We start from the raw sequence: 18,222 nt of genomic DNA, 5'->3' as shown, positions 1-18,222 counted from the left end.
AAAAAAGTTTTATCCCGATTTTACTGAGAAGAAAGCCAGAAAGGCCAAGTCAGTGGCCACACATACACACACACACACACACACACACACACACACCCTTAAGCCCTACCTCTCTCAATCTGGTGACAAGCATCATTCTACTGAACAAACACCCAGTTTTGCCCTTTTTACCCCTCTACTTATAGCTAAAGATTCATTTTTCTCCTTAGCTTATTCGTATTGTGTCTTAAAACCTTTTTCACAGCTATTTTGCTTAGGAGTTTTTTTTCATGACTATTTCAAGAGAAAGGCTGACCTGGTTATAACCTCACTCCTTCGTCTGCACATCCTCAGGCCTAATTGGATCCCAAGTTCCCAAATGGGATAAGCAGGTCAGCAGCCAAGAAAAATATGGCTTTCCAGCTCCCACAAAAAGAGGTGAACATTGTTATTAGACCCATAAGCAAAATGTCAAACTATGGAAAGTCTTAGCCAATAGCATTATGGCTCTAGATAGCTTGGCCAGGAAGATCTCAGAGCTGCCTAGTATGGTTCCCTTAAATGTTCTACATCAAGATTATGTTAATATATTATGCCAATACTAATAGCAAATATACTGAAGATGCTATTTGTAGAACTGGACCAGACACATCATTTCAACCATTTACCAAGCACCTCTTCCAGGCCTATCACTGGTCAAAACCGGGGATACAGGAGCAAGAAAGCCCAGATCCTGCCCTCAAGTAACGCGTAGTCTAGTGGGTGAGCCAGATACATGAATTCATCATTTCAGACCACAGGCTTAGAGCACTGCCTTCCGATGAGTTCAGTGCTTTCAAAACTCAGAAGAGGATCATCATCTCTCTCTCTCTAGGGCTATCTGAGGGGACTGCCTGGAGAAAGATGGACCTTGACTCCTGAGGTCATCCAGAGGTAGTGAGCCTCCCACGGAGAACCCAGCCTTCATGCCTGAGGCAATAATCAGGGCTTTGTCCCTGGCCCAGGAGCACATCCACCTCCACGTGCATTAGTACTTAGTGTTGACTTTTACCAAAGATTTCCTGGGGAGACTGAGGAAATATTGAATCACACACTAAAGAAAAAGCACAATTTTTTAAATTCCTATGAGATATTTCTTTTCTTTGCTCAAGTTTTTGCTCAAGTTTTTCCCACCTACTTCACCTCTCCCCTGTTCCCCCACATTCAATCTCATCAACAACCCATGTCATCAGTTCCCAAACACAACCCAAATGTCCAACTCAGCAAAAACGAGTCCAACAAGATGGCAGAATAGGAGATGCCAGCTCTCATCCCCCCCACCAAGAAACACCCGTTTTGGTAATCATCCATAGATAACCCAAAATGGCAGGAGCCCTAGAGTCTAATTGAGAGGTTCTAGCACCTGGTGGAGAAAAAAAAATTCCTAGAGTGGATGAATTAAAGAGGGTAAGAAAAACAGTCTCCCTTTATCTACTTTACCCTTTCCCCAAGGCAGCACAGACCTATGCTGAGATAGGTCCCCTGGGCCTGCGCTCTCTCTCATGAGGAAAAGTCAGAGTAAAAGGCATGCAAGACTCCCCAGTTTTATGGGACACAGTCCAGAAGGACCACTTCTGTCTTGCTTCACTCAGAACAATGAGGGGATAAGCACTGGTGAATCATCTGGAGCCAGCTAGGAGCAGGGATGGCAGGAGACAGCAATTGGCATGCAGTTCTCAACAACCAGCCAAGGATCCTGCTAACCAGCTTACTGACTCCGGAAGGAATCTTGCCCACAAACCCTGCAAAATAAACTGCTTACAGAGCTCCCCCACCAGCCAATGTGCACCCCCAAAACCTGACATGCTCCCACCATGGATGGCACATCCCTGTGCATGGAGTGCACAAGCTCCCACAGATAGCATGAGGATCTCGATAGCAGGGGAGGAGAGTAGAAGCCAGCTTGACTCTGCTGCTATGGGAGATGCTGCACAACACTGAACTCTTCAGGACACTGCCCTAGGGAAAATAAACAGGAGGCTCTCAGCACCTGGCCTGGCTTTGCAGGATCAAATTCTAAGACTTCTCCGCTAGGAGGGGGCAAGAGGAGTGGAGTTGGACATAGCCTTAGAAAAGGTCTGAGAACCCCAGATACTCAAAGACATATCAGCATTCCAATGTTCATTGCACCATTATACATAAGAGCCAAGATGTGGAATCAATGTAAGTGTCCAGCAACAGATGAATGAATGAAGAAAATGTGGTATATATGTGGCGTGTATACACAATGGAATACTATTCAGCCTTTAAAGAGAAGAAAACCCTGCCCTTTGTGACAACAGGGATGAACCTGAAGGACATTATGCTATAATATATATAATATGTGCTACATGTATGGAGAGAGGGAGAGAGAGAATGAATTTAAAACAAGTCAGCTTAAAAGAAGTATAATAAGACCTTGACTTAAGATAGAAGACAAAAATGGTAGTTAAGGAAAACTACCGCTAAGTAAAAATGGATAGCTTCCCAACAGGCTGGCTAAAGACATACATGTGATGGTTTAGGAAAAGCAAACTTTCTCTAGGCTTTGAAATAAGAAAAAATATGCATTCCATGGGTGTGTTTCCTAAAGGGAAACTGTTTTTATGGTTAAAGAGAAACAGGATGCTGAGAACTATATCTTAATAAATTATAAAATACTCCCCTTTCCTTCTCGTGTTCTCTTTCAATACAGTACTGAATCCGAAATTGCAACATAATTTTTTTCTGTGTTCTAGTTCTACATCCTTCTTAAAGAATTTTTTTGTATGCAAAAAGCAGAAAGCATACCCCAACTTAAATTGGTACTTCTTTCTCAGTTATATGTATTTGACGGAAGTGACAAGCTTCAGTTTGCCCACAGGTTCACATCTAACTCACAGAATGAAGTGTCATTGTAGGATCTTCCCACCACAGAACACTAGATGGAGGTTAGTAGATGTCACCATACAAAAAAAGAAAAATTAAAGATTACTACTTCTCAGTCCTCATTAGCATGAAAACATAATTGTGTATTTTATGTTTTTCAGAGATGAGGGTCATGCCTACTGGAGCACCTATTGGCTTGCACTCTTGTTGTCACCATCAGCCAAAAGGAAAGTATCCATTTATTCGAATTGCCTTTGTCAATGTTGGTCTGAGAACATGCTGCGTGAAATAATAATAATTAGCATTAAATTAGTGATGAATGATGATAATAGTTACTGTTCATTGAGTGTCTTCTATTCTAAGTGCAAGTACTTTCCAAACAGTATGTTATTTAATTCCTACGACAGTCCTGCATATTATCCCCATTTCATTAATGAGAAGCTGAAGTTGATAGAGGTTAAGTAACTTGCCTAATTTAAGATAGTTGCAAGACAAAATCCAAACCCACATGTACCTCACTCCATGCAGATTGTGGAAGAACATAATGAATGATATCTTCAATCAAAATGTTATTATTTTAGAGAAGCACCATGCAATATATGGCATTGGAGACCATGTCACCAATGCCATGACAACCTAGCTCTTCCTATAAAACTTCCCACTCTACCACCCACCCAATTCACATGGACATAGCCAAGGCTCCTGACTTTATTTTGTCTATGGTGATCCAGACTACCTGTGTGATGGTTAATTTATCTGTCAACTTAACTGGATCATTGGGTGCCCATAAAACTGCCGGTTAAACATAATTTTTGAATGTGTCTGTGAGGGTGTTTCTGGATAAGATTAGCATTTGAATTGGTAGACTGAATAAAGTAGATGGCCCTCCCTAGTTGGAAAGGATGAGCCTTTCCAACCAATTAAAGACCTGAATAGAACAGAAAGGAGAGAGAGACAGAGAGAGAAGGAAAGAAGAAAGAGAGAAAGAGAGAAAGAAAGAAGAAAGAAAGAAAGAAAGAAAGAAAGAAAGGAAGGAAAGGAGAGAAGAAAGAGGAAGGAAGGAAGAGAGAGAGGAAGGGAGGGAAGAAGGAGGAAGGAAGGAAGAGAGAGAGAGAAAGGGAGAGAAGGAGGAAGGAAGGAAGGAAAGAAAGGAGGGAGGGAGGCAGGGAGGAAGGAAAGAAGGAATTCTCTCTCTCTCTCTGCCTGACTGGTTGAGCTGGGACATTGGTTTCCTCTGCTTCTGGACTGAACTTCACACCATCAATGCTCCTGGTTCTCAGGCCTTCAGACTCAAAATAAATGACACCACCAGCTTTTCTGTGTGCCCGGCTTGCAAACAGTAGATCATGGGACTTCTCAGCTCCCATAATCACATCCATTGGTTCTGTTTCTCTGGAGAACCCTGATTAATACACCCTGGTTCCAGATCATTGATCCAGGAGTGACTCAAGATAAGCAAGTCAGACATCTTTCTTCAGGAAATTTCAATTTGGAACTGAGAACATTCAGTCTGGTCCAATCTATTGAAAAGAGGAAATGAAAATCCAAGTGCTGTGTTGAGGGCTTACCATGGTTTCTACCATGTGACCTGGTGGCAGACAAGGCCTGACCGCAAAGAAAGAGGAATGAGGTGGCCTTCAGGGGTGAGGAAGGTGGACAAGGTCTGCAAATACTGTGGGCACTCTGCTTCTAGTTCCCATTCATTCCTGAGGGCTGGCCATCTCTCTGTCCTGTGCCCTCCTAGACCAATCTGTGTGCTTTTAACAAATCTCCCATTTTATGCTTAAAGAAGATCTTGTCGATTCTTTCTCCATGGAACTGAAAGAACCCTAACTATTCAGGGTCATCTGATCAAAGCAGGTCTGGAGCTTCCTAGTGGTCTAGTTTCAGAAATACAACATGAATCTTGGGGAGGTTTGAGGACTGAATAACGAACACATCCTCCAATTTTTCCCCTCCCAAGTGCCAGTAATCTCTTCTTTCAATTTGAAAGAAACCGAAAAACTATTCTAAAGTAAGTCTCAGGCAAGAATCGGAACAGCCAGAAATCTATGTTCTTAGCTGAAGAGCTCAGAGGGCTGAGGCAGAAGGATGGCTTGAGCCCAGGAGTCTGAGGCTATAGTGTGCTGTAATTGTGCCTGTGAATAGCCACTGCACACCAGCCTGAGCAACACAGCAAACCCTATCCCTTAAAAAAATAATAAAAATAGGCCCAACATGGTGGCTCATGCCTGTAATCCCAACACTTTGGGATGCCAAGGCAGGCAGATCACCTGAGGTCAGGAGTTCAAGACCAGCCTGGCCAACATGGTGAAACCCCATCTCTACAGAAATACAAAAATTTGCCGGGCATGACGCAGGTGCCTGTAATCCCAGCTACTCGGGAGGCTGAGGCGGGAGAATCGCTTGGACCCAGGAGGCAGAGCTTACAGTGAGCCAAGATCACGCCATTGCACTCCAGCCTGGGTGACAGAGCAAGACTCCATCTCAAAAAAAAAAAAAAACAAAATAAAATAATAATAATAATAGTAATAGCCACACATAGTGACCTACACCTGCAATCTCAGCTACTTGGGAGACTGAAGTAGGAGGATTGCTTGAGCCCACGAGTTTGAGACCAGTCTGGGAAACACAGGAAGACCCCAACTCAAAAAAAAAAAAAATTTAGGCCAGGCATGGTGGCTCACACCTAAAAATCCCAGCACTTTAGGTGGCCAGAGCAGGAGGATCCCTTGATGCCATGAATTCAAGGCCAGCCTGAGCAACATAGCAAGTCCCCATCTCTACCAAAAAAAAAAAAAAAAAAAATTAGAATAAAAATATAGACATAAAGCAAGAACGTTCATGTGGGGCCACACAACAGCATGTGGTTTAAGGCCTAACAATAGGATTCAATATTAATTGCTGCCTTGATACATGGCAAAACTGGGAGGGCCTGGAATGTCCTAACCACAAGTTCTCCTCTCCCTTCACACCATGGATAAGAATCCCTTGGCCGGGCACGGTGGCTCACGCCTGTAATCCCAGCACTTTGGGAGGCCGAGACAGGAAATCACGAGGTCAACATGGCAAAACCCCGTCTCTACTAAAAATACAAAAATTAGCCAAGCGTGATGGTGTGCACCTGTAATCCCAGCTACTCAGGGGGCTGAGGCAGGAGAATTGCTTGAACCTGTGAGGTGGAGTGTGCAGTGAGTCGAGATCACACCACTGTACTCCAGCCTGGGCAACAGAGCAAGATTCCATCTCAGAAAACAAAACAAAACAAACAAAAAAAAGAATCCCTTGCCAAAAGACCCTTGTCACCAGATGGACCAGGTGCAGCTCCTCCTTATCCCTGCGTAGGTAGTCTTAGTTCCCTCCCAGCCCATAAAACATTTCAGACAAACTAACCACATCCCCTGTGGGAACCAGGAGTCCCCCTATCCTCTTGATACCACAGAGCCTGCCTCCCACAGCCTCTGTTCCCAAGTTCAACTCCGTTGTGGCCCTGTGTGGCACAGTGTCTTTCTCCCCAGGCCATGAGTGTGTGTGATAAATAAACTAGTCTCAACCTCATCTGTCCGGTGCTGGGCTGGTTGTCATGTGTTTGACTATCCTTATAATCCTAGGATTGTTCCCCCATGGGATGAATGAGAAGCAATTCAAACACAGTAGCACAGAGATGGGCCAGAAGAGGGCCTGTGTGGGTAACATGCTCTTAGACAGACAGGAGTAAGAGCCTTCTCTGCAAGGAACACCCCACCCCCACCCCACCACCCCAGGCTCCCAAGGGACATGGGAAAATTCACTCTGAGAGCAATGGGGCATGCCTGAAGCCTCTTGCCAGTTATAGCACCACCTGCTGGGGTCTTGTGCAAAGTGATCTATTGAGAATGGCAAGGTCCAGCCATCAAATGGTTACTAGACCATTAACTTCAGCATAACCTATATAGAAGAAATGATAACCAACCTACACAGAGGTTCTCATGTTAACATTCAATACTTACTTATTGAAAAGGTTTTTTAAAATGCTCAGCCAAATGAGAGCAGGCAAATTGTTTTTCTTCTAATTACAGCCACGTGCATCTTTTTCTTAGTTAATTTTCTCAGCTCTGATGATTGTCTTCAGTGGGTTCTTCACTCAATCTATGTGTGTTCATCTGTAAAACACGGATGATAATAGCACCTACTATACGGGGCTACAATAATAGCTGCATAACGCTTAGAGCAGCTTCAATACACACAAGATCTTAGTAAGAATTAGAGAAACTTTTTTTTTTCTTTTAAGTGGAAACTTGACTGGTCCTGACCTTTGAGAATGTCTACTCAGTGAAACCTCCACAGAGGTACAATCCACCCAGGAAGACGAGGATAACTCAAATGAATTGATGAGAGAACAAGACTACATAATGCATGATCAAAAGTGTTAAAATGTGCAGAACTGACAATCTTTCCAAACAGACAAGGGGGAGAAAAACAATAGCATGGGCTTGGCCTGCCAGCTAAGTTTTAGAGAAAAACAAGTTGATCTTGGCCTTAATGATGCATAAAATTGTCAGAAAGAGAAGAATGGTGTTACATATGAAATAAATCTCTAGTAATTTTTCACTAGGCACAGGCTTATGGTCCTGGAAAATATTGTAATTGGCAAAACTGCATTTGGCAAAATCATGTTTAAAAATGGGAATGTCATTAATAAGTTTATCTATAAGATATATTGAATATGTGTTTATCTATTATCCCCTAACTCAAGCCTTAACCCCTCCAGGAAGGTGACCTTCTCTGAGAACCCGTCACTATCTCCTGTGGGTCACCAATGGACCAAGGCACACTTCCATGTGGCCCTCAAACTCCATAGCATAACTTACCTGCATCTCAAGCTTGAATCTCTAGCCACAAACTCAACTGTCAAGTGAATATAACTTTCTTTACCTTTTGTATGAATGACTCAGTTGCAGCTTAAGATGGCATTATTTCCAAGAGACTTATGTAGTGCCAAAGCAGCAACAGGAGCAGAAATCCAGGTCCTCAAAGTCATCTATCCATGTAAGCTGAGATGTCTGTCACCCTGCCCAGCCCTAGATTTTTGGTTCATGTGAGTTGGCCATGGGTCATTGAGACAGACCCTGTCATCGTGTTCTTCAGACTCAGGGCCTATCTCCATGGCTTCCCTGCCATTCTAGGCACATGAGAACCATCCTGCAACTAAAGTCCCTGACCCACTGCCATTTCTTCTCTGCAGTTCAGCCACTTTCCCAGGACTGAACCCAGTAGAAGGGTCCTGGGGTTCTCAGTATCAGTATTCTTATCATTTCTCCAGCTCTCTTTCTCTCCCTCAAGCCAAAGGGCCTCTTTCTAGTCTAAAGGTTGCAGTAGGGTTATTCATTTTGTCCCTGAGTGTTTGTTCTAGACCATGAGACTTTTCTGTTCCCCGTAAATCCACCCCATGTGTCCCACACTACTTCACCTGCCCACACTGCACTCCTTTGGCTCTCCACACCTTCAAGTCCAAAGAAATATGTTACATTTTTTTTTCATGGGAGTTGGGGTGCATTCCGTTCCTTTCCTAAGCTGCAAAATAATGTATAGGCTTTTCAACTATTTATGAGGACAAAAGAATAAGATAAAATATTTGTGTGTGCATGTATGCTTTTATCAGTTTATTCACAAATATCTCCGCAAGTTAATTTATGCACATATGCTAACAAATAAGGAAGCAGGCTTTGCTCCAGGGGTGAAAAGGCCTTGTGTTCTATCAATATCTTCAAAACTTTCCAAACAGCTGTTGCACTAGAATCCTTGTCTCAAAGTCCACCTCTGGAGGAACCGAAACTATGACAATCAAATGGGCTGCTGAAGGGAATGATGCCTGCTGGAAGTTACCCCGCATAAAGAAAATACCAGACAAAGGGTCAAGACTGATCTTAGCAATGGAAGCTCCACATGTGTTTTCTAAATTAAATACCCCATGACTTTGCCTGGCCTACATTGACATTAAACTGCTTGATATAAATGGAAATGTTTTCCAAAATCAGCAGACTAACAATGGTTTTATAATACAAAAAGGTGATTTTCTAGATACCAATGATTCTCAAATTGTGGCTGATGGACCAACATCAGTATCAGGGCATTTTGATAGAAACAAAAATTATCAGGCCCACCTCAGACCTTAGAAAGTCTGGAGGTGACTCCAGCAATCTGTGCTTTAACAAGCATGCCAGGGGATTCTGATGCACACTCAAGTTTGAGAACCACTGATATATGCTACAGAAAGGTGACCAGGACAGCAAACTTTGTGAATGATCAGGCTCAACAGGAAGGTGAGGCCACATCATGGGATAGTGGAGCTTTCTGCCACTTATTGAGTTTGCTTTGGGGCATGTCATTTATCCTTTCTGAGTTTATATATAGAGAGAGACTACATTATATACGTATATATAGACTACATTATATATGAACTAGTTTACATATGTATGTTGTAACATATATATGTTCATATGTATGTTGTAACATATATATGTTCATATGTATGTTGTAACATATATATGTTCATATGTATGTTGTAACATATATATGTTCAATATATATGAACATATATGTGTTAACTAGTTCATACCTTACATGAGCTACCATGAGAATGAAATGCAGCATGTGTTTGGAAGGTCCTCTAATTGGTTGTTGTTGTTGTTGTTGTTGTTGTTAAGGAGTTTTGCTCTTGTTGCCCAGGCTGGAGTGCAATGGCACTACCTCTGCTCACTGCAACCTCTGCCTCCCCAGTTCAGGGGATTCTCCTGCCTCAGCCTCCTGAGTAGCTGGGATTACAGGCACCCACCACCACGCCCGGGTCATTTTTCATAGCTTTAGTAGAGACAGGGTTTCACCATGTTGGCCAGGCTGGTCTCGAATTCCTGACCTCAGGTGATCCACCCACCTCGGCCTCCCAAAGTGCTGGAATTACAGGCATGAGCCACCGCGCCAGGCCGGGTCCTCATAATTGTTAAAAAGCCATAGAAATATGAGGTAAGCAGGCAGCCAGCTTTTTTAAAAACCAGCAACCACAGCAGAGAACAGCTTGATTGGAGGTTCCAGCACATTCTGAACAGCCCTCTGAGGTCCTGAACAGCTGCTGGGATCATCCCCACATCTCAACAAATGCAACAGCCATTTGTCTGCCCTTGCTGACACGCAGGAGAGCATCTTTCCTCCTTTGCCTGCAGTCTCCGGGGACTCGGCTCTGAGAGCAGGCAACCACTTCCGCTTGATGTCCTCCCTTCACTGTGACTACAGATGGTGATGACTTACAAAGGGCATGTTTTAAAGATGTCTGGCTCAGCAGTTTCTCGCCGCACTATCTTCAGTTGCACTGGTGACAGAGAAAAGAGCAACGAGGCGAGGAGGAATGAGAAGAGGGCTGGATCAACTCGCCGCAGCCTGTCGGCTTCCTCTTCCTGTCTCAGCTTGGCTTCCTGGAAGGCTTTTGCTGCTACTCCTCAGAAATGAAGGGGTAATTAGATCACAGACTGAGTAGGGTGTATGACCTGAGAAGGAGGCTGGATTCAGAATCAGGTAAGCAGTTTGCTCATGCCTCTTCCCTGTCTACAGAACAAAAGTGTGTAGCCTCCAAACAGCCCTGAGCCCTGCTGGGAATGGCTATCGGTAGGTTCTGCGGAGAGCAGGGGCCACAGCACATGAAAATCAAAGAGCTCTCCCTCCTCTATAGGTGGACTGTCACGATTCAGCCTCATCTTCTGGAATCCCAATTGGCCTTCGAATCTGACTGCTGCAGAAAAACTGATGAGCATAAAAAATCCATTACAACAGGGCCATGATGGGTTCAGCAGATTTCCCCGACATTTAGTCATCCCAGATTGAAGGCAGGTTTCCCTCACTACCTACATCTATCACAGTACTGAGATTTTCTAGCAAAGAAAAAGAGCAAACAAGGGAGACCTCCTTGTTGTGGATTTTGTTTCTTTGAGTCTAAAAGCTGGGGAGAAGTAGTGCTAGTTTACAAAAGGGGAAAAAATTTCTGCAATTGACATTTTTCTTCTACAAAGTCAGATGAGCTAACCTCCAAATCACTTCCAATTCTGAGATTCAAGCATCCCAGCAATTCTATTTGCTAGAAAATATGGAAGACCACAGTCCTTGGACACATAGTTACCATTTTAAGCACAAAATGCTGGGAGCTATTTTTACTTAATACTTAAGATTATTCTCAGGTGTTTAAGCCTTTCACCTAAACAGCACAGCCTGGTTCAAGCTTCAGAAGCACAAATTGAAATGGCATTACACTTTTAGCTCCCTGATTCTGACAATAGACCAAGGGGAAGAAAGGGCAGATACAACTGTCATGCAAAGGAGGAAGGATGAACAAATGCCTTTCTTATGGCTCTGGACAAATTTTGTACATTGATTTGGAGCTCATAACAATCCCAAGGAAGGAGGGAGGACAGGGTGTGCTTCTGGCCTCCTGGCTCCACATAGATGGCTCCAAAATACCACTGGCCCTGGCACTCTGGCCAAAAAAGACCAAGAAATGGAAGAATAATCCAAAAAAAGGGAAGAATAGCTCAACCCTGTGGTTTTATAAACAGAATTTCTCTCTTTTCTTACTAGAGCTCTCCTAAGACTGCAGCTATGGTTTTTCACATTCTTTATTTGTACAGATCCCAATTTAGCTCAAGCAACAAAATAAACCATAGCTCTCAATTAAATACACTCTGAAAACTGAAAGTTCATGTTTGGCCAGAGGTTTATTCACATTAAGCTGAGGTCTGCAGCCTGGGAATTCCCATTTTGCTTTACCTTGTGTTTTATTTCCACTGTAAGAGGATCAGGGCTGACACATTATCTCCAATTGGAAGGATGTTTGGAATCTGCATAACAGTACAACGTGAAGCTGTAGAAATTCAGTACTTATCATTTTGTAGCAATGGGACACAAAGAGATTGTATGAGGCTTCTCTAAGATCTCAAAGTGGATCACTGACGGGTATGTGGATATCCCATAATCTACAATACTCTTTTAGGCTTTATAAATATTCAACAGAGTCCTCTCCTTGGGCAGCCGTGTGTTCGAGCCTCATATGATGGAGGCAAGAATTGCCCATAAAGTGCAAAGTTTTCGTTCAACACATGCCAACCAACCACCACATCCTGAATTCAGGGTTTGATGGGAAGAGAGCTGATAATATGTCTAGGGAGCATGGAGGCTCCTGGGAGAAGGCTGCAGACCTAGACCTAGCCTCCATTCTCTTTTGAGATTCAATGTTTTATTGGACATCTTAATTTCATGTCCTAAACATCCATCAAAAGGATGAGATGGTAGTGCCTATATCCAGAAAATGCTTAGTATTAGTTATTCAATTAAACATTCAGAGCCTGGTGAATGGACAGGGTAGTTCCTGCCAGAGCAGCCTATCCAGCCCATTCAGAGCATATAAGGATGGATGCCTCCCTGCTAAGTTCATCTCCAGGGCGCCTTCTTTGTCTTATCTATGTGGTTGCCCCTTTTTTAAGGGCTGCCTGCTCCCATTTGTGGATTCCTTCTCTTGCTCCCTGTCGTAGTACATCGATTCCCTTAAAATTCCTCCTCTCCAGGACTCTGCTCCTCAAACACATGTGCACACGCACACACAAACACACACACCACATCCTGCCTTTTCTTTTCCCCAGTCTTCCAGCTGAGTAGGTCATCATTCCATTCCACCTGTCATTTTCCTGGAAGGAGCTGGGGGTAGTTAGGATTCTTAAGAGTAGAAAAGGGATGAGTATAAAAGAGTAAAAACACAGAGACTATTTAGGACATAATCACAACAGTTAGGTAACAAATGAGGGTAGCTTGGACAAAGGTTGAGGTAGTGGAGAGGGTGAGGAGAAATCAGACTCAGAACTTAGGGGATTTGCTGATGGATTGGCTGTTAGCTGAGAAGGAAACAGAATTATGACTCCACATTTTTGTTTTGAGCAACTGGGTAGATGGTAATGCCACTTGCTGGGATGGAGGAGACAGAGAGAAGATTTGCAAGAGGTAACCATCCAGAGGTCATGTCTGAACGTAAGTCTTGAGGTGCTACTGCACATTTAAGCAGAAAGACTGAACAGAGGTAGATACAAAAATGTGGAGACAGGGATGAAGATCTGGGAATAATCATATATCACAACCTATTTTGTTCCCTCAAGCAATGGTGAAGCGGGATATTTCAGTTAAACAAAATCCACTGAGTGCCTAATGTGTGCCCAGCATAATGGGCAAACTAAAATGAGAGACCAAAAAATTTGCTCAAAGTCCCTAAACTAAGCAAGTGCATGATTCAAACAGAGGTCATCTATTCTTGTATCTAATCATTTATTGAACATTTATTAGGTGCCTACCATGTGCCAGATCCTGTGGGATCTAAAAGATACTAGGACTAAAAACATAACTAAAATAGAATAAGTGCTGATTAAAAGTTATTGGTATCATTATTTATATTGTCTAGTGGAGAATACAAAGGCATAAACAGAATTGTGGAAAAGTTTGGAAAAGCAACATTAGAGGACTTGGAGAGCATTATGGTAGTTACCAGTGAAGGCTGCCCGATCCCACTCTTTCTGTCCAATGTGCTCCTAATTAGGCCAAGGGCACCCAGCTCTGCTGTGGCAGAACTGAAGCTGTAACTCACTTATATGACTCCCAACTGGGCTTCCTGCACGAGTGACATTGTAGTACTAGAACCAAGCCTTCACATCTCAATGAAAAGTGAAGACCAGAACAGCCCCAGTGCAATTTCAGTGACCCAGGTTCTCTGTTTAGGAAGTCAGTATTTCTTCTTCACTGGCATGCTGGTATCTGCATGATTGTGACTTAGTGAGGGAAAAATTCATGCCTTAATTCTGTCTCATTAGAGGAAGCAAAGGGGGGCCTGACTATCATGGCCCCTGTACCTCCATGTCTGAACAGAATATAAAACACAAAAAGTGCAGACAACTATAATAGGGAAATCCATGCATGCTATGTATCAGAAACTGTTCTAAGAACTTTTCATACATTTGTCTTCCTTTATCCTCACAACAATCATGTGAGGTAAGTGAAATTATTAACCCCATTTAACACAAGAGAGAACCAAGATTCCTCCAGTGTTGTAAGTGGTAGATACAGGATGGGAACCAAGCAGTGCAACCTTAGAGCTTGCATTCCTAAATACTGTGTTACACTAAATGGATGCTTCAGTAAGAGGCACCACATTGACCTCGTGGTTGTGTGTCCCCCAGCACGCCAGCACTCACATCCAAGAAAGCGCCTACCTGAGGGGAAAAGTGCCCACCATGCCTACTGCTGCTCCCCCTCCCTTCTGCCCTCATCACCTCTCCCTCCCATGCTCTGCAAACACTCCCCAACAAGCCATCCCAATTTACATAATCACTCTGTGCTTCTCTGCACAGTCCTGATTTAAGCTGTCCAGAAACCCGCATAAAATAGTGGATTATTCATAGATACGAGGAACTCTTTCCATTTTGCTGCCAGTTTTAAGCTGTTAAAGTGCCCACCAATCTGCTGATAAAATACAATAATGTGATTTATCTCCAAACACACAGAAACATCTCAACGAATCGGATTTACTTTATCTTCCAAAAAATGTTGTTTTGGGTTTTCCAAGATGTCCTTTTCACAGCATTGTCCTCGTGATAAGTTGGATGACTTTGAGAAAAAGGCGAGCAATTCATTTATACCCACTCTCCCATCTGATTCCTAGAAATATCTGTCCGCCTCATACTCTCTCTGGAGACTTTGTTGAGCTCCCAGAGGGCAACTCTCGCATTCTCCCCTATCCTAACCTCAGGCTTCACCTCCCGGGAGAGGGACTAGGGACCAAGTAATTAAGTAGCCCCTCCTCCCTTTTATCCCATGTCCACCATCCTCAACATAATAGGGACCATAATGACCCAGGGTCTTCTGTCACTTCTTCCCACTCCACCCTCATTTCCCTGAAGCTTAGAACCTCACCTACTTGTGCAAACCCTGATCCTTTCTCTAGAGCCTAGTGGAGTCTCCATGTCATTGCAACCCATCCTCTTCGCCAACTTTTCTTCTTAATTTTTTATTGTTTTTGTTTTTTGGAGACAAGGTCTGGCTCTCTTGCCCAAGCTGGAGGGCAGTGGTATGATCATAGCTCACTACAGCCTTAAACTCATGGGTTCAAGTGATCCTCCCACCTCAGCAGCCCGAGCAGCTGGGACAACAGGCATATGCCATCAAGCCCAGCTAATCTTTTGTGTGTGTGTGTTTCGTTTTGGTAGAGACAGGGTCTAGTTATATTTTCCAGTTGGTCTTGAACTCCTAGCCTCAAGCAATCCTCCTGCCTCAGCCTCCCAAAGAGCTGGGATTACAGGCATGAGCCACCATGCTGGGCCTCTTCACTCTTAGTCTTTTCCCTAAATGGTACCCAAATTGTCTTCTCTTGGCTGTTCCTGGCCAATATAGCTCTATCCCCAGGAAAGAAGGTACCACTGGCAGAGCTGTACTCCTTACTTCAGGGCCTATGCTATGGTTTTTTCACAGGGCTGTAGGAGGGTTGTGGTAGATAAAGGTAGAGAGGCATATTGGTCTTTCTCTGCTGCTTTGCCTCCTCTCAGACCATGACTCTTCCATTTCAGTCAGAATCCTCTTCTCCTGGGCCCCCAGTCCCAATCCGTTCTGCCCTTTCTCCAACCCACTGCTGTTGTCACCTGATTATTCTGCTGCATTTAAGAGACCTTTGAAGGCCAGGCATAGTGGCTCACACCTGTAATCCCAGCACTTTGGGAGGCAGAGGAGGGAGGATCGCCTGAAGCCAGGAGATTCAGGCCAGCCTGAGCAACATAGCGAGACCTTCTCTCTACAAAAATTGAAGAAATTAGCCGGATGTGGTGGCACATGCCTATAGTCCTAGCTACTCGGGAGGATCACTTGAGCCCAGGAGTTCAAGGCTGCAGTGAGCTATGATCCTAGCACTGTACTCCCGCCTGGGCAACAGATCCAGAACTTATCTGAATAAATGAAATAAAATTCACAATATATGGGTAATTGTGTTTACATTTTCATTGTCTTCATCATACCACCACTATAGCAATGCCACACTCATCATCATCTCCCTTCCCTTCTCCATGCCCCCTCCACTCTAACACACCTAATTTCTTATTTCCTAAATATGACCACCTCCTTTGTGACACCATGACTTAATGCTTTACCCTCTGAAATGTCTGACAAACTCTTAGCTCACTCTTGAACTATGACTCTGAGTTGGTCCCTGCTTTCTCTGAGCTTCCATAGCACACTGTTCATACACACAGGTAGGTACATTTTACGCTGTTTCTAATCCAATTCCGTGGCAAATTAAAGATGGCCACAATGTCTTTGGCATGCCTCCCATTGAGAGGTAGGGTCTATGTCCCCTCCCCTTGAATCTCAGTGGGTTTATGACTATATTGACCATTAAAATATGGCAAAAGTAATTCCAGGCTTTGAGAAATTGGCAGTTTCCACTTTCTATTGTCTTGAATCACTCTCTCTAAGAGTCTTGAGCAGCTATAAGGTGGATGACTTGAAGTCAAGAGTTTGAGACCAGACTGGCCAACATGGTGAAACCCCATCTCTACTAAAAATACAAAAAATTAGCCAGGCATGGGTAGCGAGAGACTGAGGCAGGAGAATCACCCGAACCCAAGAGGCAGAGGTTGCAGTGAGTCAAGATCGGCCACTGCACTCCAGCCTGGGAGATAGAGAGAGACTCCATCTCAAAAATAAATAAACAAGTAAATAAGTCTTGGCTACCTGAGGCTGCTATACTGAAGAGACCACATGCAGATGCTCTGACCAAAAGTCTCAGCTAAGCCCAGCCTCCTAGCCAACCCCACTCAGAGGCCAGCTATATACACATTAATCCATCTTTGACCATACAGATCAATCAGTCCACCAAACAGTGATCACTGAATGGCCTCTGTGCATACCACATGGGCTAGAAAAATTGCCCAGAAGAGCTCTGCCCGAATTCCTAATTTCAAAATTCAAGATATATAATAAAGCGCCTGCAGTTTTAAGCTACTAAGGTTGGAGTGATTGTTATATAGATTTTCCAGCTTCGAGAGGCTGCCTACATTTCTTGCCAGCAATTTAGCACCTTTCCTGTGCCTTCTCTTCCGTCCTTACATCTATTTCTCTGGCCCTCCTGAGTCCTTATAACAAGGACACCGTGATTACAGTAGGCCCACCTGGATAATCCAGAATACTGTCTTCATCTCAAATCCTTGATCACATCTCCAAAATCCCTATTGCCATAATGTAAAGTGACACATATACAGGTTCCAGAGATTAGGACTTGAACATTTTGATGGCCAGTATTCTGCCTAGCCACATCAACAAATGTCTCAGATTCCTCAAAAGATTTTGACATCACCAAGAGGGGCTTGGAGTATGTAGATGAACACAATGCCTTTTGGTTGGTCTTGTTCATATTGTACATACATCTCTTAGGATTTTGCAAATATTCTAGTATCCAAAATGTTATTATCTGGCTCTTAAAATTTGAAAAGTCTTTATGTCACAAGTGACAGGCTAGAGCTTGTGCAAAGTGAATGACCCTATGTGTAAAGTGTTTGGAATCAAGGGTGAGATGCCAGGCCACTATAAACTCATATTTACCTAGTGGGGGAAATACCGTGATCATGAAGGTGGCTTTCCCAGGGTAAGGCTCATCCATTGCATGCTGGGTGTGCTGATGTCTGCAGGAAACCTGACTGCATAATTTGTGATAGTGGGGGTACTGCATTTGCATTCCTTTGTATCACTGTTGGTCAAATGATAGAAGTCATACTTGGGATGTGAGGCTATTGTTTTGCTTTGTGACTTACAGTTCTCTAAAGTAGATATGACATTATGGGGTATGTTGTATGCCTTTGCAGCCATTTGTCAGGATGTATACCCTTAAATACCTCCAGAAACAGCAAGTTATACTACAGTGTAATCTATGCTAGTGACAGTCTTCCTTTGTACTTTCTCTCCCACTTTACTTTTTGGTTTTTTTGCCAAAATAATTTGATATTTTTATTGAAGTAACATGCGAGTGTTTTTGAAAATATCATACAAAAGGGTTAAACCTGAAAGGTAACCCTTCCCCTGACCCATCCTTCCTCACCTTCCCCATTTGTAGCTGTTTCTTCATTTACCTCAATATTTTTGTGCTGGTATTTATAATAAGAATTTCACTGACATTTCCCACCCCAGTACCTTCCCTCCTCCATCCTTTCATTATATAGAGTGCTATAAACTCCATGTCTGATTCACTTGGTCAGCAGTATGAATCAACTGAGATAAAAAAGAACACTATAGTTAGAGAAAGCTACTTTCAAATAGTTC

General features: G+C 43.4%; 1 long non-coding RNA gene and 1 pseudogene across 1 annotated transcript in view; one reads left to right on the top strand and one right to left on the bottom strand.

The window, feature by feature from the left end:
* The window catches only part of LOC129048241 (uncharacterized), a 91,448-nt gene extending 84,441 nt beyond the window's left edge, over window positions 1-7,007 (bottom strand). Inside the window, exon 1 of the long non-coding RNA XR_010141533.1 lies at window positions 6,855-7,007. This is a non-coding gene — a long non-coding RNA (uncharacterized LOC129048241). The remainder of the gene's footprint in view (window positions 1-6,854) is intronic.
* A 10,493-nt stretch (window positions 7,008-17,500) lies between these two features.
* LOC112135362 (U1 spliceosomal RNA) lies at window positions 17,501-17,648 on the top strand (annotated as a pseudogene).
* Window positions 17,649-18,222: the final 574 nt, after the last annotated feature.

This window comes from Pongo abelii, chromosome 8 (assembly GCF_028885655.2).
Source record: "Pongo abelii isolate AG06213 chromosome 8, NHGRI_mPonAbe1-v2.0_pri, whole genome shotgun sequence".
Taxonomy (NCBI): domain Eukaryota; kingdom Metazoa; phylum Chordata; class Mammalia; order Primates; family Hominidae; genus Pongo; species Pongo abelii.
The sequence above is the reverse complement of the archived record's forward strand: the minus strand, read 5'-3'. Positions and strand labels throughout refer to the sequence as shown.